Consider the following 27,106-nt stretch of genomic DNA (forward strand, 5'->3'; position numbering starts at 1 on the left):
GAGAATAGTGTGTAGCTCGTATTTATACGAGTGATTAATCGTTGAGTTAGATTATAATTCGAGCACATAGTAGATATTCGATAAATAGCGTATCCGTTAATAGAATCGATTGATTATTTGTAAATAATCGATCTAATCGAATAAATATCGATAAGTTATAAATATTATAATAAATTGTGATTAATCCTGATAATTAGAGATTTATTATTTTAGATTATTAAATAAGCAATTATTAATTATTTATTAGTTATTTATTTATTCAATATTTAAAAAGTGATTAATTATTTCGATAATTAATCACATAATTTTCAATAAATCGTAACTTCTTCATTTTAACTCCAAAAATTATAAAAAAATTATTTTTGACTTTGATTTTTATTAAATAATTATTTAAAAATTATTTTAGGATTTAAAAGGTTGTAATAATTATCTATATTGAATAATAAATTGAATTATCAGTGTTTAATTCATAACAATTCAACCGTTAGTCCGATTTAAGTGAAACGAAGACCCCTAGACTCAGAAAAATGAGACGAATCCAATAAAAATAGTTGTAAGTTATAATTTATTCTGAAAAAGAGTGGTTTGGTGATAACTGATAGTTCGTAGGTCCTAGTAGGGATATAATTGAGCCGAATAAATCCCGAAAAATTATAATAAAATCAGATAAGACTAGTAATGCAGGTATAAGCCTAGAATTGATTCTAAAAATAATTATAAATCTAGAAATTAATTGTGTGCTTTACGTGTTATGTGTTATATGTGATTATGTGCATAAATGTGTTGTGTAAATATATGTATATATATGCGAGTCAGATAGAAACGCATGGGTAGACTGATAAGGTTGCGTGATATCAATTCAGGATACACGTATATAGTAAGTTATCTAAACACCTATATTTCCATGATTTGTTCAGTGTTAACAAGGCAGAGCAAGCTAGGGTCAGAAGGCAGTGAATTAAACCAGGTTAAGTACGCACAAGGCAAGTTTTTCCCCTATTCTAAATTCAGAATAGTGAATTATATTTCTTTTCTATCATATCAATTCTCTTTGATAATCATTGTTCATATGCACTGTTGTCCATTTATTATTACTTGTTCCAGTTTCATTTCAATTCTTGATTTACCCAATTTATTGAATTCCCTGTTCATATTTCAATTCTTTTACCCTACATATATTCTGGTATATCCTGGTGTTGGGATATATCAATAGCATACCGATTGTTCCGGATGCTCAGCCTTGGACTGGATGGTTACTATAAAGGCTGGGTTTTTCCCAGACCATTAATTAATAGGCCATAGTTGCCTGAGTACTCCTTATGTTGGTTGGGTCTATGCAGTTGGGTATAGATCCGCATTATATTCTGACTGATCAGCAGATTATAGTGCATATGTTGGTTCTTGTTTCCAGTCTTGTTCATTTGGCACTCGCCATCATTGGCAAATTATTATCATATACAGATACAGATGGTTGTTCAAACCAGCAGCTTATTGGTTCATTTATTTCTCTCTCTTTATAATATATATATATATATATTGTTGCAGGCTTGTTGAGCAATTTTGGCTCATTTCTTTTATTGTCACTCCTATTGTTTTACAGTTAAGGTAGAGAATGAAACCCATCAGGACCCGCATAGTCAAGAAGCGAGTCAAGCAGCGGGACCCTCTTATACCAAGAGTGTTCCTTCCTATTCCCGAAGAGAGCTTTGAATTGCCAGATCAGGTGTAGCAGGATAAGTAGTAATGTTGGGTTGAATAAAAGTTTTGTGTAGTTTGAATAAAAGATTGCGTAGTGAAACTGTAGATAGAATAAAGTTTTGTAATAAAGAGAGTTCTTGAGACAGGTTTTATTTAGTTGGGTTTGTAATAAAGTGTAGTGCATGATTCTTGTTTCCAAACTCAACCCTTAAAAGATCCTGAGTAGTGATAGTTCGGGGTAATTATTATATTAATATTCCGCTTGTGCAGGTATAGTTGGTAATTGTTGTTAATAATGCCCCAAATCTATACCCCGGATTTGGAGGGTGTTATAGTTGGCATCAGAGCTTAGGATTGACCTTGGAAAACAAGAATGTTAGGGTTAAGATAAGATAGGAAAATAAGATAGGATGAGAGTAAGAGTGTTAGGACTGTTAGTCTATGTGATTAGAAGTTATGAGTTATAGAATTGTGATTTGATTGTTTTTGTGTTATTATTTTTATGTATATTAGATGGCTTCTTTATCATCATCTACGGAGAGGACCGAGACAGATCCAGTGGATGCACAGGTAGTAGCCCCAGTGTCAGAGCAGATCTTACCTCCATTGCCACCTGAGCCAGCACCAGAGATACCACTTCCCCCGGAGGTACCAGGTTTTGCAGATTATTTTCCATACGTTGAGCCAGAGATACCAGATATTCCACCATTAGAGTTTCCGATGTTTGATATTCCTGATATGGTTGATCTTCCGCAGTGGGAGGATTTAGAGCCTCAGATTCCTATGCCACCAGTCGAGATTCCAGAGATGCCACCGATGGAGCCAGAGGTAGAGCCGCCTGTGTATGCGCCTATGGAGCAGCCTGTCTTATTTCCTGCCCCATTAGCCATTTATGCACCTGTTCCGGGAGTTTATCAGTTTCCTCAGCCGGAGTTTATAGATGAGATCGTGGTAGATGGACCATTACCTTCTCGAGGTTCCAGCACTGATCTTCATGAGCATCATACCGTGACTTACCAGCGCTTTCAGGCAGAGAGGGAGGAGAGGATTAGATGGCAGAACCAGTGTAGAGAGATCCTTGGATTGTATGAGACACAGACGGATGGTCCTGTCAGAGCATTACGACCGGATTATATACTGAGAGAGAGACTACATCATATTCACCGGGTTAGTTTTCAGCAGCTTACTGATTTGAGACAGCAGGATCTTAGTGCGGAGACAGCATATCGCAGAGCATTGGGACTTACCGAGGCAGTGCTAGAGGCAGTGCAGGAGGAGTTGAGCCACGTACCACCAGGATTTTGAGACCAGTAGATCAATGAGTGTTGTATTATGTATATTTTGTAGATAGAGGCAGCATAGTATTGTATGACTAGTTTGTATGAGTGTAGCTACTGACTCTGACTGATAGTAGTAGCAGTACGACTATTATATCATAGGGTTTTGTATCAAGCACTGACACCTGTAGCTGGTGTTCTACCTATATATATATATATATATGAGATAATCTTTTGCACGTTTTCTTTATTTTATTTCCAGTCATTTAAGCATTTACATTTATTTCAGTACCATTGCATATTTACAAATGTAGTTTTATTCACGATCATGTTGTAAAAAAAAAAAAAAAAAAATTTTAAACATATCATACTGTTTTATCTATTCAGTTATTTAATAAGTTATTTTATTTCTCGAATCGACTGTTTTAATATATGTTTAATATACTGTTATTAAATAAGATCCATTATTTATTTACCAGAAAAATGGCACCTAAGAGAAAAGCGCAGCCCGACTCATCGAATGGAAACACCGAGGGCCAAAACAATAATAAACAGATGGATCAGATGTTTAATCTCATGCAACAGCAGATGTTGATGATGTAACAACAAATGCAGCAGCAGCAACAGCAGTTCCAGCAACAGATGTTACAGCAAGCCGCTCATCCAGGACATCAAATACCACCAGCAGCACCTACGACTACTTTCAAGCAATTTCAGTCGGTGAAGCCACCGGAATTTATGGGTTCCACAGATCCTACAAAAGCGAGAGCTTGGCTGAAAGAGATGGAAAAGGCTTTTTCGTTGGTAAAGGTTGAGGAAGAGCAGAAGACAGATTTCGCTAGCTATTTTCTAAAAGGTGAAGCTAATTACTGGTGGGAATCAAAGAAAGCTTTGGAAGAAGGTGTGGTGACCTGGAACAGATTCACTAATCTTTTCTTGGAGAAATATTTTCCTCGTTTTATGAAGAATCAGATGGAGATCAAGTTCCTGGAGCTGAAACAAGACAACTTATCGGTTGCGGATTATGAGACCAAGTTTACTGAATTGGCAAGGTTTGTTCCAGAGCAGGTGGATACGGACGAAAAGCGGGCCAAGAGATTTCAGCAAGGACTGAAACCATGGATTCGTAGCAGGGTAGCTGTGTTTGAATTGACAACTTATATGGCTGTTGTTCAGAAGGCTATGATTATTGAAGGAGAAAGCGAAGCAGCTCAGAAAGAGAAAGGACCAGGGAATTTTCAGAATCGTTTCAACAAAAGGCCGGGATTTCAAGCTCGGGGAAAAGTAAATTTCAAAAGGCCAGAGCAGAACAATCAGAGGATGGGAAATCGACTTCCAGCCCCAATTCAGCAGAGACTTATCCGACCGCTTATACCTGATTGTAGAACGTGTGGTAGAAAGCATACAGGAGTTTGCAACAAGCTAAATGTTACGTGTTTCAAGTGCAAGCAAAGGGGACACTATTCTGGAGAATGTCCAATGGGAAAGGCAGAAGTTACTTGTTTCCAATGTGGGAGAAAAGGACATATCGCCAAAGACTGCAGAGGAATTGCAATGGCTGCCAGTATTCCAAGAATTTTAGCATTACCTCCACCTCCACTACCACAGCAAAATCAGCCCAGAGCAAGGACTTTCAACATGTCAATGAAGGAAGCGGTACAGAGTCCGAATGTGGTTGCAGGTACACTTCCTGTAAATTCCGTAAATGCTTTAGTATTGATTGATTCAGGAGCTACTAGATCTTTTATTTCTGAAGCCTTTATCTCTAAGATAGATTGTGAGATTCAGTGGTTGAATGAAGTGTTAGTTATACAATTAGCGAATAATGATCAGGTTACAGTAGATCGAGTATGTCCGAGCTGTGATATTGAGATAGGGAGATGTCATTTTTCAGTTGATTTGATACCTTTTAGGTTAGGGGAGTTTGATATTATTTTAGGAATGGATTGGCTGTCTAGTAATAATGCTCAAATTGACTGTGCGAATAAGAGAGTGAAATTGCAAACTGAAGAAAATGAAACGGTAATATTTAAAGGTGAGAAGCAAAAGCAGAAATTCCTATCAATAATGCAGACGAGAAGATTGCTACGTCAAGGATGTCAAGCTTATTTAGCCTATGTATGGGATGTTGATAAGGGAAATTTGAAGATTGAAGATATTCCTGTAGTTTGTGAATTTCTTGATGTTTTTCCGGACGAATTACCAGGACTTCCACCAGATCGAGAAATCGAATTCACTATTGACTTGACGCCAGGGACTGAACCAATTTCGAAAGCTCCATATCGAATGGCACCTGTTGAAATGAGGGAATTAGCAAAGCAGTTACAAGAACTTCTTGACAAAGGAATTATAAGGCCAAGTGTATCCCCATGGGGTGCGCCAGTATTGTTCGTGAAAAAGAAGGATGGTAGTATGCGACTGTGTATTGATTATCATGAGCTGAACAAGTTAACTATCAAGAATAAATATCCTTTACCTCGCATTGATGATTTATTTGATCAACTAAAAGGAGCAGCATGGTTTTCAAAAATCGACTTACGATCAGGCTATCATCAGTTAAAGATCAAGGCCGAAGATATTCCAAAGACAGCGTTTAGAACAAGGTACGGACACTATGAATTTCTTGTGATGGCTTTTGGATTGACGAATGCACCTGCAGCGTTTATGGATTTGATGAATCGAATATTCAAGAAGTATTTGGATAAGTTTATCATTATATTTATTGATGACATCTTGATCTATTCAAAGACGGAAGAAGAGCATGCGGCACATTTAAGAACGACATTGGAAATATTACGGAAGGAGCAGCTTTATGCAAAATTTTCCAAATGCAAATTTTGGTTGAAAGAAGTGCAGTTTTTAGGGCACATCATCAGCAGAGAAGGCATTCAAGTTGATCCAGCAAAGATTGAAGCTGTGTTGAATTGGGAAAGACCAAAGACGCCGACAGAGGTTCGAAGTTTCTTAGGTTTGGCAGGATATTATCGAAGATTTGTCAAAGATTTTGCGAAGATAGCTACACCGCTGACCAAGTTAACTCGACAAAGTGAAAAGTTCGAATGGAATAGTAAGTGTGAAGAAAGTTTTCAAGAGTTGAAGAATCGGTTGGTGACGGCACCAGTATTAGTATTGCCAGACGAGCAAGGAAATTTTGTTATCTACAGTGACGCTTCATACCGTGGTTTAGGATGTGTGTTGATGCAACATGGTAACGTCATTGCATATGCGTCGAGACAACTTAAACCTCATGAACAGAAATATCCTACGCATGATCTGGAATTGGCAGCAATTGTTTTTGCAATAAAGCTTTGGAGACATTATCTGTACGGTGAAAAATGTGAAATCTACACGGATCATAAAAGTCTGAAGTATATCTTCACGCAAAAGGAACTAAACATGCGACAACGTCGATGGCTGGAATTGATTAAAGATTACGATGTTACAATCAGTTATCATCCAGGAAAAGCAAATGTTGTAGCAGATGCGCTAAGCAGAAAAGAAAGATTGAATCGGTTGACTTCATGCGAAGAATTGGCCAGGGAATTCGACAAATTGGGAATCGAAATTCGTATTCCTAATGAATCTGCAGAAACTATCTACGCTATGACTTTCCAACCAGAATTGCTGGAAAAGATTCGCCTTTGTCAAGAAGAAGTGATGAGTCAAGACGACAACTTAACAGGAGAAGAGATTACAACTCAGAAAGATAATGAAGGAATTTTACGTTTTGCGTCAAGAATCTGGATCCCTAACGTGGCAGAATTAAAAGAAGAAATTATGCGAGATGCGCACAATTCGAAGTATTCCATTCATCCAGGAAGCACGAAAATGTATCGCGATTTGAAGGAAAACTTTTGGTGGCCGAATATGAAGAAGGAGATAGCAGAATGGGTGAGTAAATGCTACACATGCCAGCGAGTTAAAGCAGAACACCAACGTCCGAGTGGGTTATTGCAACCATTAGACATTCCAGAATGGAAATGGGAACATCTAGCGATGGATTTTGTGGTAGGACTACCAAGGACTAGGGCAAATCATGATGCGATATGGGTAATCATTGACAGACTTACGAAGTCGGCACATTTTCTACCAATTAATGAAAGATTTTCGCTCGACAAATTAGTGCACATGTATCTCAAAGAAATTGTGATGCGTCATGGAGTACCAGTATCAATTGTATCGGATCGAGATCCTCGTTTCAATTCAAGATTTTGGAGACAATTCCAAGAATGTCTAGGAACGAAGTTGAATATGAGTACAGCTTATCATCCGCAAACTGACGGCCAAAGTGAAAGGACAATTCAAACGATTGAAGACATGCTACGAGTTTGTGCGATCGATTTTGAAGGCAGTTGGGATGAACATTTACCCCTAGTGGAATTTTCTTATAATAATAGCTATCACGCCAGTATTGGAATGCCACCGTATGAAGCATTATATGGGAGGAAATGCAGATCACCCGTTGTAACGACCCGCTCATCCGGACCATTAATTCTAAATCAAAACTAAAAAAAAATACAATTTACTAATCGAAAATTCAATTACAGAGTTCACTATTACAAAAGCGCAGCTAACGGAAACGGTCCAAAAGTCAATCTACTCCAAAACTAAGGTCCTCGAACTCCAATGCTATACAACTCGAATCTCGGACGAAACCTGAAATTGTAAGAATGAGCTATACAGCCCAGCAAGAAAATAATCGATCCAACTAGTAGGCCAAGTAACACATACACATATTAAAAAAATACGATAATTAATATGATACGATATAAGAAACAAACACTTTTGATACATATTCTTATTCTTATTCGATACACATAGCACATAAACAACAATAATTCAAAATCCATAACCCATGCCACGACCACTACAACCCGGTGATAACGGTCCTAAATTTTCATAAAACTGTCACTAGAATCCGGTGACTGCGGTCCTAAGTTCTTATTCGATATTTTCACAAACCATGGCACAAATCAAAGATCTCAAATTATCATCTAGACACCACAGAGATACAACAATACGTATACTTGTAACACATAATACTTTCAAAAATATCATCACTTAGCCCATTTTTTGATAATCAAATATACACGCATAATACACAATTTTGAAAACACTAGTAAGATCGATTGAAAACTTACCTCAAAATCTGACCAGATCTGAATTTAGCCTTTTTTGACCCTCTAAACGACGTTATCTTGAAAAATACAAAACACAAAAGTTGTGGAGAACGAAAAGATCTCTCCGAAAAGTCTAGAATCACTGAATTCTGACTTACGATGAATTTTCTACGAATTTTACAAGACAGCTGATTTTTGCTGAGAAAGTCCTACGAATTTTAATGATAAAAACAAGGAATACGAATATGGTGTATTTATAACGATACAAAACCCTATATCTTAACCTACAAGTTATCCATATTAGAATTGGATCCAAATTTTAGGCTCATTAGTCTAATTCAATTTTAAATCCTAGTCCTTATCTAATTTTAATCTTTTTTATTCTATTATTCTTTTATTAATCGAATTCTAAAAAAATTACGGGATATTACATACTACCCTCCTTAAAAAGAATTTGGTCCCCAAATTCACAACAATCCTAAAGTTCGAGACACATCTACCCCCTGATCTACCAAAGGTCAAACTATGGTTCACAAGATCGAATCCTAGGGAATGTACTAGTCCCATACCTAATACACTCCGAAGAACATCATTACAAAAGCGCAGCTAACGGAAACGGTCCAAAAGTCAATCTACTCCAAAACTAAGGTCCTCGAACTCCAATGCTATACAACTCGAATCTCGGACGAAACCTGAAATTGTAAGAATGAGCTATACAGCCCAGCAAGAAAATAATCGATCCAACTAGTAGGCCAAGTAACACATACACATATTAAAAAAATACGATAATTAATATGATACGATATAAGAAACAAACACTTTTGATACATATTCTTATTCTTATTCGATACACATAGCACATAAACAACAATAATTCAAAATCCATAACCCATGCCACGACCACTACAACCCGGTGATAACGGTCCTAAATTTTCATAAAACTGTCACTAGAATCCGGTGACTGCGGTCCTAAGTTCTTATTCGATATTTTCACAAACCATGGCACAAATCAAAGATCTCAAATTATCATCTAGACACCACAGAGATACAACAATACGTATACTTGTAACACATAATACTTTCAAAAATATCATCACTTAGCCCATTTTTTGATAATCAAATATACACGCATAATACACAATTTTGAAAACACTAGTAAGATCGATTGAAAACTTACCTCAAAATCTGACCAGATCTGAATTTAGCCTTTTTTGACCCTCTAAACGACGTTATCTTGAAAAACACAAAACACAAAAGTTGTGGAGAACGAAAAGATCTCTCCGAAAAGTCTAGAATCACTGAATTCTGACTTACGATGAATTTTCTACGAATTTTACAAGACAGCTGATTTTTGCTGAGAAAGTCCTACGAATTTTAATGATAAAAACAAGGAATACGAATATGGTGTATTTATAACGATACAAAACCCTATATCTTAACCTACAAGTTATCCATATTAGAATTGGATCCAAATTTTAGGCTCATTAGTCTAATTCAATTTTAAATCCTAGTCCTTATCTAATTTTAATCTTTTTTATTCTATTATTCTTTTATTAATCGAATTCTAAAAAAATTACGGGATATTACACCCGTGCACTGGGATGAAGTTGGAGAACGCAAGATTTTGGGTCCAGAATTAATTCAGCAGACAAAAGAAAAGATTAATCTTCTTCGAAAACGAATCGAGGCAGCACAAAACAGACAAAGCAGATATGCAAACCAAGCCAGGAAGGATATGGACTATCAGGAAGGAGAACACGTATTGCTCAAAATATCGCCATGGAAAGGATTGACCAGATTTGGCAATAAAGGGAAATTGAAGCCACGATACGTTGGACCATTTGAGATTTTGAAGAAAATTGGGAAGGTTGCGTACGAGTTAGCTCTACCACCCCATATGCAGCACATTCACAACGTATTTCATGTATCTATGCTTAAGAGGTATAATCCTGATACAAGGCATGTAATAGAGTATGAACCAGTAGAACTTCAGGCATATTTGTCATATGTAGAACAGCCAATAAGAATTCTAGATAGGCAAGAGAGGGTATTAAGAAATAAGTCTGTGTCATTAGTGAGAGTTTTATGGAGAAACCCAGTGGTTGAAGAATCAACCTGGGAGCTTGAAAGTGAAATGCTAGAAAATTATCCTCAGTTATTTGCATAATTAGATTCTGAGGACAGAATCTTGTTAAGAGGGGGGAGAATGTAACGACCGAGGAATTACGCTTATATTATATTATAATAATAATAAATTATATGTATTATTATGTGATTAAATGTGTTAAGTCGTTGAACCCTAACTGCTATGTGTTATGTGTTGGTTGTTTTGATCCAAACGTGTTTTGGATATTTATTGAGCGTTCTATCGTCAGTTATATATATTATATCAAAACCTGTACAGCTCAAAACTATGTTTTAAAAGCCCGTATTTCAAATAAAATCATTGGCCCTATTTTGCCAAAAATGCCCTATACCATATCGCTATTCTGAACCCTTAGACGTTTTACAAATTGACCTTTTTCGCGAAAAACGACTTTTTCCGGACCCCTTCGGGTACCAAAAACCCCACAAAAATCACATTTTTATTTTTATATGATTATGAAATTATCATATATCATTTTTCTTTGTATTTTTGTATTTTTCACATTTTTGGGAATTTTTAGTATTTATTTTGTATTTATTGGATATTTAAAAATTCATTATTAATACCCAAAAATTATAAAAATTGGGGCCAAATATTTTTATTAGGAGTATAATTAGCCCCTTAATTTTACTTAGGGGTATTATTTTCATAAATATAAATACCTGAATTACTATTAATTAAATCAGTTAATTATAATTAAAAATCAGAAGAAAAAAATAAAAAGAAAAAGAAAGGGGATTAGGGTTAGGGTTTTGTGAAGAACAGCGGCAGAATCAATCGGATTTTTGAAGGTGATTCCGGTGACAGAAATTGAAGTGTGAGTAACCGATTTGAAGCCCAAAGTCTGTTCTATCAGATTATCACGTCAAAATCATCAACCGAGGTATTAATTTGTGTTTCGTAATTTCGGATTAATTTCTCGAATTCGGGTTTGAAGTTCTGGTAATTGTTTGATGATTATGTTAGTATAGATGTTTAGATCGTCGATTTTGGAGTCGATTGACACCGGTTTTGTCGAGTTTGGCTTCGGGTTTTGTCTCGCCGGAAAAGCGGCGCCGCCGCCGCTGTTATCGGTGGTTTAGGCGGCGGGGACGGATAAAACGAAGGAGGAACACGACAGGGGAGGCCTGGGAACGAAAGGGAACGAAGTAGCAGAAGAAACGAGGCCGATTGATTGTCGTTTTTGCTTCGTCGGAAGTTTCCGCCAGGCCGGAATCTGGGCAACGGCCGGCTGTTCTTCCCGACCCGATTGGGTTGGGGACGACCCGGTTTCTAACCCGGTTTCGACCCGGGTTTAATCCTAATAACCCAAACCCTGTTGATATTTTTGTGTTTTTAGTTAATTAATTAATTATTTATATTTTAGTATATTAAAATCAGTTTTTAGTAATTCTAAAAAGTAAATAAAAATTAGTTTTAAATTCTGAAAAATAGTATTATTAATTTCTAAATTATTTTATTAATTTATAAATTCTAATTTAATTATTTAATTATTTAATTATCTATCTAATTATTTATTAGTTATCTAATTAATTAATAATTAGGTAATTAATTAATAATTAGGTAATTAATTAATAAATAAGGATTAAAAATAATTAAATAATATGATTAATAATTCGATAATTAATTATTATTACGAGTAATGATTCGATAATGAGAATTATTATTCGAGCGATAGTTATTCGAATAATATTGTAGTGATTATTTGTATCGTATAATTAAATACCGATAATTAATTGATTAACGAATCGTTTAAATTCCAATAATAATATATTAGTTCGGTAATATTCGAGAATAGTGTGTAGCTCGTATTTATACGAGTGATTAATCGTTGAGTTAGATTATAATTCGAGCACATAGTAGATATTCGATAAATAGCGTATCCGTTAATAGAATCGATTGATTATTTGTAAATAATCGATCTAATCGAATAAATATCGATAAGTTATAAATATTATAATAAATTGTGATTAATCCTGATAATTAGAGATTTATTATTTTAGATTATTAAATAAGCAATTATTAATTATTTATTAGTTATTTATTTATTCAATATTTAAAAAGTGATTAATTATTTCGATAATTAATCACATAATTTTCAATAAATCGTAACTTCTTCATTTTAACTCCAAAAATTATAAAAAAATTATTTTTGACTTTGATTTTTATTAAATAATTATTTAAAAATTATTTTAGGATTTAAAAGGTTGTAATAATTATCTATATTGAATAATAAATTGAATTATCAGTGTTTAATTCATAACAATTCAACCGTTAGTCCGATTTAAGTGAAACGAAGACCCCTAGACTCAGAAAAATGAGACGAATCCAATAAAAATAGTTGTAAGTTATAATTTATTCTGAAAAAGAGTGGTTTGGTGATAACTGATAGTTCGTAGGTCCTAGTAGGGATATAATTGAGCCGAATAAATCCCGAAAAATTATAATAAAATCAGATAAGACTAGTAATGCAGGTATAAGCCTAGAATTGATTCTAAAAATAATTATAAATCTAGAAATTAATTGTGTGCTTTACGTGTTATGTGTTATATGTGATTATGTGCATAAATGTGTTGTGTAAATATATGTATATATATGCGAGTCAGATAGAAACGCATGGGTAGACTGATAAGGTTGCGTGATATCAATTCAGGATACACGTATATAGTAAGTTATCTAAACACCTATATTTCCATGATTTGTTCAGTGTTAACAAGGCAGAGCAAGCTAGGGTCAGAAGGCAGTGAATTAAACCAGGTTAAGTACGCACAAGGCAAGTTTTTCCCCTATTCTAAATTCAGAATAGTGAATTATATTTCTTTTCTATCATATCAATTCTCTTTGATAATCATTGTTCATATGCACTGTTGTCCATTTATTATTACTTGTTCCAGTTTCATTTCAATTCTTGATTTACCCAATTTATTGAATTCCCTGTTCATATTTCAATTCTTTTACCCTACATATATTCTGGTATATCCTGGTGTTGGGATATATCAATAGCATACCGATTGTTCCGGATGCTCAGCCTTGGACTGGATGGTTACTATAAAGGCTGGGTTTTTCCCAGACCATTAATTAATAGGCCATAGTTGCCTGAGTACTCCTTATGTTGGTTTGGTCTATGCAGTTGGGTATAGATCCGCACTATATTCTGACTGATCAGCAGATTATAGTGCATATGTTGGTTCTTGTTTCCAGTCTTGTTCATTTGGCACTCGCCATCATTGGCAAATTATTATCATATACAGATACAGATGGTTGTTCAAACCAGCAGCTTATTGGTTCATTTATTTCTCTCTCTTTATAATATATATATATATTGTTGCAGGCTTGTTGAGCAATTTTGGCTCATTTCTTTTATTGTCACTCCTATTGTTTTACAGTTAAGGTAGAGAATGAAACCCATCAGGACCCGCATAGTCAAGAAGCGAGTCAAGCAGCGGGACCCTCTTATACCAAGAGTGTTCCTTCCTATTCCCGAAGAGAGCTTTGAATTGCCAGATCAGGTGTAGCAGGATAAGTAGTAATGTTGGGTTGAATAAAAGTTTTGTGTAGTTTGAATAAAAGATTGCGTAGTGAAACTGTAGATAGAATAAAGTTTTGTAATAAAGAGAGTTCTTGAGACAGGTTTTATTTAGTTGGGTTTGTAATAAAGTGTAGTGCATGATTCTTGTTTCCAAACTCAACCCTTAAAAGATCCTGAGTAGTGATAGTTCGGGGTAATTATTATATTAATATTCCGCTTGTGCAGGTATAGTTGGTAATTGTTGTTAATAATGCCCCAAATCTATACCCCGGATTCGGAGGGTGTTATAATTTCTTCGGACTAGTTTCCTAGTTTCTCTTTGTTTTTTAGGGAATAGTAAAGCGGGGGAAAGCTTCGATATGAATATTGCAAGAAGGCCTTGCCGTCTCTTTAGAAATTTTTGGAAGCGCTTTTCGATATTTCATATCACCCCTGTCTATTTGTTTCCCACTTTTATTATTGAAAAAACCCAAAAAAAATAAATATTTGAAAAATCTAAAAATGGTAGTTAGTTAATTGTTTTAAAACTAATTTGTTGGATCATTCATTCTTTCACATAGGATCACATCATCTATATTTTCTTGCTCATCTTGACATTCTTCACTGTCATGAATAACCAAGGCACTGGAACCATCAACCACATGTCCATGGTTTGCCTTTAATGACTTTCTTTGCAGCATCTCAAGTTCATAAGTTTTCAATATTCCATAAAGAACTTCTAGTGTCATTCTGCTTAGATCTCTTCCTTCTCTAATGGCTGATATCTTCTGTTCATGATGGTCAGGAAGAGCTAGCAGGAACTTCAGGTTAACCTCCTCAGCTTCATAATATTTATCATGTAGCTGCAAGTCATTTATTAATTTATTGAACCTCTCAAAAACTTCAGTAATTCCTTCCTTGGGATTTGCCTTGAACCCCTCATACTGAGACACCAGTATTCTCCTTTGGTTGGATCTAACTTCCTCTGTACCTTCACACAAAATCTCTATTTTCTCCCAGATCTGTGTAGCCGTGTCACAGTTGACAATGTTGTTGTACATGACATTGTCAAGTGACTTTATCAGAATTAATTATAGGCCACTATCTAGGGAGACTTTCTCCTTCTCAGATTCAGTGTATTTTGAAGGGTCCTTAGGTGCAAAATGAGCTGGGATGACCATGTCTCAATCTGTAGATTGATATACCCTTTCCATGGGGGTGATAAGGCCATTCTTGAGAATCTAGATATATAATAGATTGGCCATCCCTATAAACAACGTCATTTTCTTTTTCCAGAGCGTAAAATTGATTATGTCAAAGGCTGATATATTAATACTGCTTATCTTTTGTGCACTCATACTTGCAAGATCTTTATCTGTTTTCTTTCAGATTTTTCTATGATACTAGTTGTTAGATATTGAGTACAACACAGGGGGTGAATGTGTTTTCTTGATTTTTAGGCTTTTTCAAACTATTTGGATATGGTAAACAAAGCAGTCTAATTTGTAGAGATATTGCTTTTAACAGAATTAATAAAGCATGCATAACAAACACAGTAAATTCAAAACTCACTTAACTTTGTATTAAAATTAAGTATGTATTGCTACAAATTTATGGGTTATTTTTTATTAAAGAACTTAGCTTCTATCTTGAGAGAGTGCCTGAAAATCTAGATCTATTTGTTACACTTTAAAATAAAGGATCAGTGTTTACTTTATAGATTAGTAAACACAGGTTTATATAACATGCAATAAGATGTACTAAACCCTACTTTAAGTTATCTCTAAAGCTTTTCATTTTTGGCTTAGTGAATCCTTACAAATCTTGTAGGTCTGTGACCTTCCTTTGTCAGTTAAACTTGGCCTTTGATCTTGCACTCTTCAAGATACTTTTGTAGACTTTTCAATCTAAGTGATTAGATCATTTATTGATTGGTAATCTTGAATCTTTAACTTGTCTGCATTCTATACTTGAGGCTCATATCGAGATCTCTAGTTTGTTGTATAGAGAACTGACATCTTGATAAGTATAATGGCTTATCGAGATCTCTGAGTTCTCTATAAGTGAATTTAGATTGTCGAGGGCTCTGGGTTCTCTATAAGTGTCTTTGACTTGTCGAAATCTCTGAGTTCTCTATAAGTGAACTTAGATTGTCGAGGTCTCCAAATATTTGCATGTAGAAATGACTTGTCGATATCTTTGAGATCTCTATATGTATTTTGACTTGTCAGTATCTCTAATGAGAAATTGACTTGTCGATATCTCCAATCTTCATATCTTTATTTGACTTGTCGATATCTCTGAGATCTCTAATGAGAAAATTACTTGTCGATATCTCCAAACTTCATAGTTTCATTTGACTTATCGATATCTCTGAGACTTCTCTATAAGCTATTTTGGACTTCTTGATAAGTCATTTTGGAGTTCTCGAATGACTTCTCTATATGACTTGATATGTGACTTGTAGATATCTTGACTTAGAACATTTTTTATAAAATGAATTTATTCAACTCCAAGCTTCTTCATCTTTTCTCTGAGGCATGATCTTGTTGATCTTCTTCCAGAGTTTATTCTTAGGCTTGAGACTATTCACAGAAAAATACTCCAGTCTAATCTTTAACATTTTTAAAGACTCAAGTAATACAATACAAAATACAGATTTAGACTATCATACAACTAAATCTTAGGGTTGTCAATGTGACTTAGTCTTGTTATAGTATAGGCATGTCTTGCACAACAATCTCCCCCAATTTGTGAGAAGATTGCTTATCACAAATTCATGCCTGATAACAAGACTAACCCCAAGTTACAATAAAAAAAATAAATACGTACAAATTGACAGATTAATAAATACATCTTTTATACACAGAGTAATTACATGAGTTCAATAAGTACATTCATCACACAAACTTTTCATAGCCTGATTCTTTTATAATGAGGCCCTTTAGATTTACAAGAACTTGAAGTTCCTCTATGATTTATGTCCCTCTTAGAGCTTCCACAAGCTTATCCAATCATCCAATGAATAACTATTCAAGTAATTTACTCTGAATCTTGAGAATCTGCCAGCTTGTATGCTTAGAAAATGTCCATCCTTAGATATTCTGCTCAGCCCCTTTGGCTCGAGTTCACTAGATCTTTGCTCAAATATTTTTATCTCTTTTGCATATTTCCTTTCCCTTTCATCTCTTTCAGTTTTTTCTTTTGCTCTTCTTTCTTCTCTTACTATTAACCATACACACATCACAGCCCTCCATGCCCTTGTACTTGTGTCCTTATCTTTCATCAAGCTGATCACCCTCTTAATTTATGTGGTTGAAAATGTATCCATTAAATCCTTGCCAAGTAGAGTGAATGAGCCATCTTGATAGTAGATTCTGACTTCTCTCAAAGATACAACTCAAACTTTGACTATTTCTTCAGCTAATTGTTGAAAGTAGTCATTATCTATGATGCACCAATTTAATGGTAGAAAATCAGTTTGATCAAAGCAAATCCAGATAGCCCTTTCTTCAACTTGTATCTTCTTTGGCTTTCTACCAACAGTCTTGTAATGAGTTTTGATTGGTGTCTTAAATGAAGGTAGGTTTGAGATTTTCTTAGGGTGGTTTGGATAGAAGTGATTGGTATTTTTAGTAAGATGTTTGCAATTGGTTTGTACAAAAGTTTAGGCTTAGAGGTTAAAGGTAGTTGAGTATTTCGGTTTGCAGGCTTAGAGGTTTGAGCTTGTTGGATTTGGATTGGTAGGACAATTTTTTTGCTTCCTTCACCATCTTCATTCTTCTTCCTTCTTCTTTCATCTCCCCTCTTCTAATCATCTCTTTTCTTGTCTTCTACTTTGTTGTCAGTTGCCTTACTAGATTGACTTGGATTTGAGCCAGAAGGTTTTTGATCATCTTTCTTCTGCTCATCATCATCCAAGTCATCATTAGTATTGATTTGTGTTTTGGGCAACTTGGTTTCAGTATTTTTCAAATATCTCCCCAATATCTTGATCATGTCTTCATCTTCAACAGTCTTGTACTACTTTGCCTTCAAGTCTATTTCCGGAATCATTATCAGCTTCTTATTTTCCATGACACATTACTTTGGAATTTAAAAATGTTTGCAATGTTTGGTGGTTGGACAGATGTATGCCACGCCCTTGCTTGGTTGTAGATATGCTTCTGGAAAAATAGCTAGTTGAGCCTTCTTCAGTTCATTGAGCAAGAGAGTGTCTTCATGAATTACTCTGTTGACTTTATTGATCAGAATGTCCAATTCAGATGCCCTTCTTGTTAAGAGATAGTTAAGGGACACCTGCATACAAATATCCACCCCAGAATCATTTATGTTGACAACAATTTTTCGTTCTTGAAAGTCATCCACAGTTACCATGATCACCCTTAGGAAATTTATTATCTTTTCCAAGGCCTTTTTGTATGTGAAGAAGTTGTTGTTTAGAGAAGCCCTAAGAGCATTTAGAAATTCATCAAATTCTCTACTTAGACTAGGTCCCTCAGCTGCTTTTAGTAGCCTCTCCATTCCAATATCAACTTGTTGTTCAGTTTCCTTGGATTTTCCTTTTTGAACTTGGACAGATGATCTCAGCAACCTGGCTTCTATCCCCCCTTAGTCTTGTTAGCAGAAAAGATGAAAGGTGTAGGGATTTCAGGCCTAACAGCTTCTGGAAGTACAGGTAAATGAATGTTTAGAGCACCCATGATGGCTCCCAAAGAGACTGAATTTTGCATTTGAAGATGCTTATGGGAGTCCACCAGAGTCTTGATGTCAGCCTGTTGACTTTGTACCAGAGCTGTGAGTTGAGAGACTTAAGTTGTTAATGAATCATTGGATGACTATAAAGTAGAGACTTGAGATTGAAGAGCTTGAATTTTCAAGTTTGTTGATGTTGACATTGGTGGTTGGGAGCTTGAGGAGACAGAAACACCAAATATAGCTTGTACAGATTCTTTAATGCCCTCCATCAAAAGTGCTGAAGGTTCATACCTAGCCCAATATAGTTGATCCTATTTGATCTTTGTGTCATTGGTACTTGTGATATTATTCTGGACAACTTCATGCAGAGCTATGAATGATTGTTTGAGATTTTTGATGCTCTTCTCCATACTGGTCATATCAAACCTTTCCATTTAAACAGCAAATTTTTTAAACTTGTTTTTTATGTCAACTTGAGTTGGCACAAGTTCATCCAGTTTCTCCCTGACCGTCCTTTTTATTCTATCTTGATGGCTGTCCAGAGTCTGTTGTGGAGCTTTACTCATGAGATGAAAAGCTTTGAGTTGTTCTTTGTAGACTTCTGTCACAGCATTATAGACTTCTTGTGGACTGAGTGCCTTGGCTCTTCCCAATATATTGATATATTCTTCTCTAAATCTTTCCAAGACCTCATCCATGCTCAAGATAAAGTCCTTATCTAATCAAGCATCCATATTGCCATCCTGCTCAACTTCATTCACAATCTTTTGTTGCTGCTCTTCAACATCTATTTTATAAGACAACAAGATTACTTGATAGTCCTGATTAGACATGTCTGTGGTAAGAAGTTGTTGTGTAATATTGGAAAAACAAAAAGTTGATTAACCAAGAGGTCATTCATTGTAATGGGTTGAGCTTGGGCATCTTGAATCCACTGAGAGATAAGGTTTGATGGTTGTTGTGAAGGGTTTGATGTAGAAGGTATGTCTGTTTGAGTTGAGGTAAATGGGTGAGTTTCAGTAACATTACCCGTGACAGATGCCACAGTTTGACTCACAGTTAGAACTGTGGTTATGACAGTGTGTTGTTCAATTGTGGGAACCTCCAATTGAATTGGAGGGGATTTGACCAGGTCACTGTCATATACCATGGCCTCAAACCCTTGCTCTTCTTGCAGAGAGCTAGCACTTGAATGTGCTTGACTTGCCTCCCTTTTGACTTGCCTCCCCTATAACAGGCTCATTGGCAATTGGACTCCTAGCTTCAATTGTTAAGATAATTTCAGCTAGGGTTTTGAGGGGAGTTGTTCGTACATGAGAAACCTTCAATTGAATTGGAGAGGATTTAGATAGCTCCCCCAGAGGTACTACTCTCAAACCTATCAATCTGTGAAAATTTTTTAGCACATGAAGGTTCTTGAGAGACTACCACATGGTCTTCAGTAAAAGCTGATGAAACCCCTCTGTTAGTGTTGGTGTCATCAAGGTCTACCCCAGAGTGTAGCCTCTCACCAACTAAATGTGGTTCCTGGGTGGTGATCATAGTTTCTTGAACCATGTCACTTTTTTTAGCAACACTTGAGAATTAGATTCAAGTGTCTCATTGTATGAAGAAGAAATTTTAGATATAAGATTTAAGATTTCAAAACTGAGTGTTGGCAGCTCCCCCTGAATAGAAGAGGGTGCTTCAAAAGATGTGTTCTCTGTGTTCGTGGCATCCTTATTTCTCCTTTCATACACTTGAATGTGTTCAAGTGTTGGTGCAGACTCTTTACAGGGTGCACTAGGGATAGTTCCCTTTTCAATAGAGACACCTATTCAGAGGATGCCCCTAGAGTCTGTTTGATTCCCAACTACATCCTTTTGGGAGGATGCAGAGGTGGCTTGAGTGGTCAACTCAGTTTGCTTTGCCTTCTTTGGTTTCTTGACCATGGTGGACTCTATTTGTAATAACCAGTATTTTTCTTTGTAAATATATATATATGAATTAAGTTAATTGTAGTTGTAAAAATAAATATTTATTAAATTGAGTGGATCCATATACATACATATGCAAGATTTTAAAAATATATATATTTGAATAATACATTTCTTTATGTTTCAAAATATCTTTAAAACAATCATATATTATTTTATATGTTTACATGTCTATTTTTACTTGGTCAAAAATAACAACAACACGTTATTCATAAATAAGATATGGGTCATTAAAAATAGTGGGTGATAACTAACCGTCATAATAGGAGGGCACTACGTCAAATTTGTAAATAAATATACGTGTCTCAGCTAGCTTATTTCTTGCGCAATATTTTCTTTCTCAGGTACTCCTAATTCTCTCTGTTTTCTTCTACCTTTCTTTTAAAATGTGTTTTTTCACTTTTTTTATACTCACTTTAATACATTTAATTTACATTGATGTCAAGTTCTTTCAAATGCTTGCATACTTGCTGATTTAATAATACGTGATTTATACATGCTATTAGATATTTATATTTGTTAATTAGTTCATATGTACATGGTATGTAATTTGTTAAATATTTAAGTACCATGTTTTTAAATTAGTAATTTATCTTAGATAAGATAATTTATGGTAGGAATCTTATAAATTAATTAAATTATGTAGGTGTCTGCAAAGTATCAGGTTAATAATTTATGTTGTCATTGGATATAATTATATACTCGTGTGCAGGGATATGTTTTATTGTAATATTATTGTATATAATATGTTCACTAACCTGCATATTTTATTAATATTATTATTATTATTATTATTATTATTATTATTATTATTATGTATTGTTATCATTATTGCTATTATTATATATTTACTGATTTGGGTAGTCATAGATAATTTATTAGTGAGTGGTAAAATAAAATGAATTGGTATTGTTTTGACATGTTATTATACTAAATATATTATGTCTAGACTTTAATAATGTGTTTATTAATTTTATATTAGTTAATGTAAAATTAACACATGTTTTTATTATTTATTTTTCAAAGTGTTATACATCTTGTAAGTTTAATGTGCCTGGTAATGTGTGTATATTTATTTTCATCATTATGTATACATTATTTACGTGTTATTAATGTATTTGGCTTAATTTATATAATATGGTAGAGTTAGTAAATATTTTATTTGATTTGATGAATGAAAAACTATTATTACTTATTTATTGTTTTACACTATCTAAATTAAGTTTTAAAATCTTAAAATTTGTTTTGTTTATAATTTTATGTTGCCAGCCTATTACTCTGTTTTATTTTGTTGTCAACCAATTACTGTGTTCTTTGTAAGCATGTTAGGGTACATAATTCTAACATGTATTAATGTGTTTGATTGTGACATTGATGCTTAGCATGATATTTTCATATTGGATTTAAGGTGTTTACTCTACTTGTATAAATTAGGTTAGTAATTATCTTTGTTTGGTTCACTTAAATATAGGAATTACTTGGAAATATTTTGGACCATTATTAGCCCAGTAAGGTAAGTTAACTCTTCACACTTTATTTTATTTTGAAATCTTTTAAATATTTTTGCACTGCTTTTGTTTTAAAATTTATGGATCAAGTACCTGTTTTAGAAATAAGAATCCCCAGTGATCTCTGACTTATGAACCAGATAGTAATTTCGTATAGTTCCGGAACTAGCCTTTGATACCTTACTAGGGAGTGCTACTTATGATGCCTTCGGGAGCGCACACTCTATAATACCTTAGTAAGGGGCGCATTATTGACAGAAATTATGAACTTTTGATATTGTGTCACCAGGTATTTGTTGCCTTAGCGAGCTGTGGAATTTTATATCTTATGTCATATGGATTTTGGAAAATGATTTTTGTTTTATAAAATTATGATACTTGATCCACTAGTGTGGAATTGTTTTCTTGCTGGGCTCTTGGCTCATTACTCACAAATTTTCAGGTGCTTAGCTTTTGGGACATCTTAAAGGTGGACTTGATTTGAGCTTGCTTTGGAATAATATTTTAGTGATTATGTTTGTATTGAAGCTGCGTCTCCCAGGATTTGCTTTATTTTCAGCTTAGATGATTTTACTTCTGTCTCGGATTTTAGAATTTTATGAAAAACTAGAAACTTATTCTTATTATGGATTTAATTTGGAGTTTTAGCTGAATAGTTAAGTATAACTATTTTCTGAAAAGTCGGGGTATTACACTATTTGTATTTGATCCTAACCACTCTCATTGATAATAGGTAGGGCTGCCTGCTTTTTTTTTACTCACTTTACCCTTTTGAGAGGATGAAGTGTTTGGTTTCCTAGCTTCTATTGGTAAAGAAAGAGGGGTCTCAGTTTGGGAAGACCCCTTTTGGTGTTCCTGTGTTTATTCTTCCATTGGTACAGGAGCCATTATGTACTAGTTGTGATTGTAGACCTCATGTCAGGCATAGGGTAAGGGTATTTCCTGAATCTCTCCAACATAAATGGAGTGATTCTAAGACTTACAGTTACCTTGTTTTTTGTAGTAAGTGAACCAAATAAAATTTTGGAAACTTGCTTACAGTTGCCTATATGTATTCTATTTATACCATTAAGTAAATGAATGTCTTGAACTTTATGGTTTAAAGCAGACATTATAAACCTAGAAAAGAAAATTTCCTTATCTTGAAGACAAAGGGATAGTCAACCTTGTACTAAGTTCCTGCAGAATCAGCATCCCCACATCGATGTGTCTATTATGAGCCATGGAGAATACCATCTTCTGAACTACACTTGAAATGTTATCATATCATGTCTTCCTGCACATGAAAGCTCTCACAATGGAGTCAAACAGGAATGACCATTCCTTCCTCAAATTCTTCTTGTTCAGACTGGCTAGGTTGATCCTTTAACTGTAATTGATGAAGTCCATAAATTCAGCCAATTCTTCTTGAGTAGGCACCCCCACCAAGTTGCCAGTAGGAATCCCCAAAGCCACATTCACATCATTTTCTTAAAACTCTAGTTGTTGGCCTTGAATTGAGTTGTTAACCACCATGGACATAGCTTGGTTCTCATGCACCACTGTCCTCACCACAACTGTGTTCCAGAAATCCCTAAGAACATCCAAGTACTGTACTGGATTTGCAGTTAGAGCACCTGCAAAGTATGTTTCAGAAAGAAACTTCACAAAACTATTAAAGTTATTAGGATCTTGGTTTGCATTTGTAAATATAAGATAGTTGGTTCCTTCCTTTAGGATAAAAGGTGTAATTGTTTTAGATGCCATTTGAAGTGCTTGAATTTGACTGGGTAAGAAAAATTAGAGAGAAAGAGTTTGAAATGAGAGAAAATGGTTTGGATTTGGAGAATTTAGGTCACTTAAAGATCTCGAAGGCGTAAAGAGGTGTATATCGAGATGTCTGGGTATTTATAGTAAAAGGTAGATGACTTATCGAGAACTCAAAGATAAACGTATAGAATTTTCTTATCGAAAAGTCATATTGGAGAACAGATACATATCGATATGTTATTTTCCTGACTTTTATCGAGAACTAGAAAATGACTTATCGAGATGTCAAATAAATACCCAGTTTGTCCTGAATGGACTGAATTTTTCTAATTTTTATTTGAATAAATCAAAATAAAATCAATATGAATTTATCAAAAGTATTTTACCAAAATAATTTATTAAATTAAATTATCTTAGTTCTAAGTTGTTGATAAGTCTAAAATTTATACTTCTAGAGAATTCTGTGAATTATCACTTATCGAGATCTCTACAATGACTTATCGAGAAGTCATAATAATGCTTGTCAAGAAGTCCTTTGAGAAGTCAAAAAAATGACTTATCGAGAACTCACTCGAGAAGTCTCAAAATAACTTATCGCGAAGTTAGTTAGACTTATCGAGAACTCAGTTCTCTATGTACTTTTGTTCTTTTTGATTCTGTCTTATGCTAATTTCATATATTGAAATTGTAAATTAACATTTAGACAGTTTTCTCAGAATTGAAAAATTCCAAGATAAATTTTGAATCTTGAAAAATATATATACAAATATTTCTGAAATATTTATAACTCATATTCCAGTTAATTCCCAATTAAATCAAATTAATTTTTATTTATTAGAAACTATTCCGCTGCAACACTTTAGCTGAGTTCTTGCCTTTAGGATGAAGAATTTAGCATTCCAATTTCACCTACAAGTCTAGTGAAGGTTACTTCATCCAAAGGTTTAGTAAAAATGTCAGCTAACTGTTTTTCTGTTGGAACAAAAATGAGCTCAATGGTACCATTTGCAGCATGTTCTCTAATAAAATGGTACCTTACATCAATGTGCTTTGTTCTAGAATGATTAACTGTATTAGCCATAATAGATATAACACTAGTATTATCACACATAATTGGAATTTTGTATAACACTAGGCCATAGTCCATTAGCTGATTTCTAATCCAAAGCACTTGTGCATAACAACTTCCAGCAACTATGTATTCAGGCTCAGCTGTGGAAGTTGACACATATTGTTGTTTCTTGCTATACCAGGATACAAGTCTTTGTCCAAGAAATTGACAACTTCCACTAGTACTCTTCCTGTCAACCCTGCATCCAACAAAATCTGTATTTGTGTATCCAACAGCTTCAAATCATGTTCCCTTAGGATACCATAATCCCAAGTTTGGAGTCACCTTTAAGTATCTGAAAATTCTCTTCACAACCACAAAATGTGATTCTTTTGGATTGGCTTGAAATCTTGCACACTGACATGTTGGAAACAAGATGTCCGTTCTATTAGCATTTAAATACAACAAAGATCCAATCATTTCTCTATAACCTAAAATGTCTACACTTTTTTCATTCTTATCTTCATCCAACTTTGTAGCTCTAGAGATAGGTGTTGATGCAGGTGAACAATCAACCATACCAAACTTCTTCAATAGATCTTTAACATACTTGGTTTAGGTAATGAAGATTCCATCACTTCTTTGACTAACTTGAAGTCCAAGAAAGTAACTTAACTCACTCATCATACTCATTTCATATTCACTCTGCATGAGTTTTGAGAATCTTTGACATAGCTTTTCATTAGTAGATCCAAAAATGATATCATCCACACAGATCTGAACTAGTATCATATCACCACCATATTGCTTGTATAAGAGAGTCTTATCAATAGTTCCTCTAGTGAATTCATGTTTAATCAAAAATTCTTATAGTGTGTCATACCATGCTCCAAGTGCATTCTTTAATCAATAGAGAGCCTTTAGAAGTTGGTAGAAAAAATCTAGAAATTTAGGATCTTCAAAGCCAGGTGGCTGTTGCACATAAACTTCTTCATCTAACTCACCATTTAGGAATGCACTCTTTAAATCCATTTGATACACCTTAAAGTTTGAGTGTGCAGCAAATAAAAGAAAGATTCTTATTGCTTTAAGTCTTACAACCGGAAAAAAAGTTTCATCATAATCAATTCCTTCTTCCTGTGAGTAGCCTTTTACAACCAACCTTGCTTTGTTTCTTGTTACAATCCCATTTTCATCCATTTTGTTCTTGAACACCCATTTTGTTCCAATTACACTTCTGTTCTTTGGTGCAAGAACCAACTTCCAAACTTTGTTTCTTTCAAACTGATTTAGCTTCTCTTGCATAGCAGATATCCTATCAGGATCAAGTAGAGCTTCCTCAGTTTTCTTAGGCTCAACTTGTGAAAGAAAGCATGCATGTAGACATTTATTAGCAGTTGCACTTCTAGTCCTCACTCCAGCATTTGGATCACCAATAATTCCTTCTCTTGTGTGACTCCTATCCCATTTCCTGGTGTGAGTTTGTTGACTTGAATTTTTTGCATCTTCTTCATCATTGGCATGACTTGCGAAACTTTCTCCTCTTTCTCCCCCCTGAGTTTGTGCTATCAAATTCAGGTGTTTGAAATGAGCTTCCATTCTCATAATTTACTTGTTCAGTTGACTCTTCATCCATTCTGTTGCTTGTGTTGACTTTATCTTCATCTTCAGAATCACTATCAATGTTGAGATTTTCAAATTTAAGGGCATCAGCTTCATTTTCATCAAGGCATTCCAAGCTTGGACACTTGTCATCATCAAAAATCACATATGTGATTTCCATAGTTTTACTTTGTTCAAGAACATAGACTTTGTAGGCAGTTTTCTCTAATGAATATCCCAGAAAAATTGCTTCAAAAACCTTAGAGTAAAATTTTCCCATTTATATGCAAAATTATCTTTTAAAATATAACACTTGCTTCCAAACACATGAAGATGCTTCACTGTAGGCTTCCTTTTAGATTATAAGATTGAGTAGGGTGATTTGCCAAGATTATCTTTTAGAACATAACACTTGCTTCCAAACACATGAAGAAGCTTCACTGTAGGCTTCCTTTTAGATTATAAGATTGAGTAGGGTGATTTGCCAAGATTCTTGTTAATGAGATATCTGTTTTGAGTATATCATACAGTGTTGACAACTTCTTTCCAAAAACTTGTTGGCAGTTTGGCATCTTGCAACATTGTTCTAGCAAACTCTACTAGTGTTCTATTATTTCTCTCAACTACCCCATTTTGCTGAGTTGTTCTAGCAGCTGAGAATTTTTGAACAATGACCTTGTCTTTGCATAATTCAGTTAAAGTTGCATTTCTGAATTTTGTGTCATTGTCACCCCTCAATCTCTTCACACAATTCTGATCTTCAGTCTGCTTCT

Source organism: Apium graveolens, chromosome 5, assembly GCF_009905375.1.
Source record: "Apium graveolens cultivar Ventura chromosome 5, ASM990537v1, whole genome shotgun sequence".
Lineage (NCBI taxonomy): Eukaryota > Viridiplantae > Streptophyta > Magnoliopsida > Apiales > Apiaceae > Apium > Apium graveolens.